The sequence below is a fragment of the Penaeus vannamei genome, chromosome 10 (genome assembly GCF_042767895.1).
Source record: "Penaeus vannamei isolate JL-2024 chromosome 10, ASM4276789v1, whole genome shotgun sequence".
Lineage (NCBI taxonomy): Eukaryota > Metazoa > Arthropoda > Malacostraca > Decapoda > Penaeidae > Penaeus > Penaeus vannamei.
The window spans coordinates 130,001-132,500 of NC_091558.1; the positions used below are offsets into that span (position 1 = coordinate 130,001).

At 40.2% G+C, this 2,500-nt stretch overlaps 1 protein-coding gene across 1 annotated transcript in view; it reads left to right on the top strand.

Moving 5' to 3' along the window:
* The window catches only part of LOC113823152 (uncharacterized), a 35,283-nt gene that overhangs the window by 5,432 nt on the left and 27,351 nt on the right, over window positions 1–2,500 (top strand). The gene's annotated exons all lie outside the window — the stretch shown is intronic.

A 2,500-nucleotide genomic window follows, 5' to 3' on the forward strand; every position in this document is an offset into this window, starting at 1 on the left:
CTCTTATCCGCAGCAAAAGCAGCTGAGGTAAAGTGATGCAAATAAAAGTACTCAATTTGTGGAAAACAGCTTTCGGGTTTGCTTCAAGGGATGGCATTGTGAAGGGGATGGCGAGGGCGATCGTTCGAAGTTCCTTTCTCTTTCTGTCTCTTTGCCTTTTCATTTGGCTGTTTGATGGCGAGTTAATGTGCTCGTGGTAATATCACTCTATCGTTGTTAATGCTTTTTTGCACAATTTTACCGAAGTTGTTTTTGTTTTTACGATTTCCATTTTCCTGTTTCTGTAATTCCATTATTGTTAGCGTATGGAGGTTGCTTTTGGGATTCCTGTTTCTCTCTCGCAAAGAAAGGAGGAGATCCAAGAAAGGCAGCTGTGATATATTGCTTTTGCTGTTTATGCTCTTCGAAGCGTTGAAGCAGATGTGGGAACGGCGGTGAAAATGCTATTGAGAATGATTACCTGCGAAGGAATCAAATTACATAGAGTAACGTCTTCCTGAAAAACGAGGTAATTATGAAAGACTATTTTGAGAAATGTCGGCGAGTTCACTGATCTGGATCAGTGATTTCAATATTTTCTTCTAAGATATATACGATGATATTCGTAATATATCTATTTATGTGTATGTGTGCTTGTGTGTGTATGTGTGTGTGTGTGTGTGTGCGTGTGTGTGTGTGTGTGTGTGTGCGTGTGTGTGTGTGTGTGTGTGTGCGTGTGTGTGTGTGTACACGTATAAATATTTGCAGAGGTTTTCCAACGCATCTGCGGAGGCATGGCCATCGTGGGCAAGCTCCCCCTGCGGGTGTGGTTGGGGACGCGGCCGATGGTGCTGGTCAGCCTCGCGAACGACGCGGAGGTACCGGCGACTCCCTTCTCGCTGCTTGCCGTTCCGTCTGTGCAATTCCCGTCTCTAGATGTGCTTTCTCCATCTTTGTGGTTTGTGATATACTGCAAATAGCGTTTTTTTTTTAGGACTTTGGAACTGGTTTTCTTTTTCAATATCCATGGCTATCAGAAACTGATTATTGGCAAATATATGTGACTGCGTGAGATAATGCTGCGTATATCTTAAAACAGGTGTTTAAATTCGCACAATTTAAGCGTACTTCAATAACGTACTTGCTTGTACATATATATATATACATATATATATATATATATATATATATATATATATATATATATGTGTGTGTGTGTGTGTATGTGTGTGTGTGTGTGTGTGTATGTGTGTATGTGTGTGTACAGCATACATACACACAAAGCTTTGTTTGCTTTGCCTTCCTAATTCCAAATATAAAAGCTTCGTTTCGTTTGCTTATTAGCGATTATAAATACAAAGTGTACAGTTTTCCTGAGCAACTGAAGAAAAAGTTGAAATACATATAATGGTATAACTGCGAATAAATAGACTTTCTGAGTCAAAAAATATATGGTGGTATGTTTAGATTCTGATTGTCCACAGATGAATGCTGAATCCCATTTAACACACACGCAAGCCAAGCTATAGCAAAGTGAACACAATTAGGCATACAATTAACCAGTAAAAGACATTATTAGCACTGGGACACCAAATGGATATCGGTGCTATTATGGCAGTATGGGTTAATATCGTGTGCTTAGAGAGAGAGCGAGAGAGAGAGAGAGAGAGAGAGAGAGAGAGAGAGAGAGAGAGAGAGAGAGAGAGAGAGAGAGAGAGAGAGAGAGAGAGAGAGAGAGAGAGAGAGAGAGAGAGAGAGAGAGAGAGAGAGAGAGAGAGAGAGAGAGAGAGAGAGAGAGAGAGAGAGAGAGAGAGAGAGAGAGCGGCTTTGCAATCGCGTGGTCCTGGGTTCGCGCCCGGCTGCCCCTGTCAGTCGACTCAGCTGTGAATGAGCGCTGGTATGCTGACGTCAGCATTCTGGGGTCAAAGTCGGGGCGGAAAGGAACTGGCCACCCTACCACATCATCCCGTGGCTTGGTAAGTGTGTGTGTGTGTGTGTGTGTATGTATGTATATATATATATATATATATATATATATATATATATATATATATATGTGTGTGTGTGTGTGTGTGTGTGTGTGTGTGTGTGTGTGTGTGTGTGTGTGTGTGTGTGTGTGTGTGTGTATGTGTGTATGTGTATTGTGTGTGTGTGTGTGTATGTGTGTATGTGTATGTGTGTGTGTGTGTGTGTGTGTGTGTGTGTGTGTGTGTTTATATATGTATATTTGTATTTATACATGCATATGTGTGTATGTTTCTGTATGTGTATATATCTGATTTACAATCAATTATCATTATTGATGATGGCCATTACTTATACGCCATTACCTCAAATTCCTTTTAGTAAGAATTTGAATTATATACATTGTGCATTCTAATATTTAATTTTACACATATTGCTAAATCAAGTTTTACGTGAATTTTTCATAAAACAAATGCTGTCAATAACTCATATTAGTGTTACTCAAGGTTGGCGTTTAACACCCAGTGCTTGGTCGACTGTTTGAGGCAACGCTGAT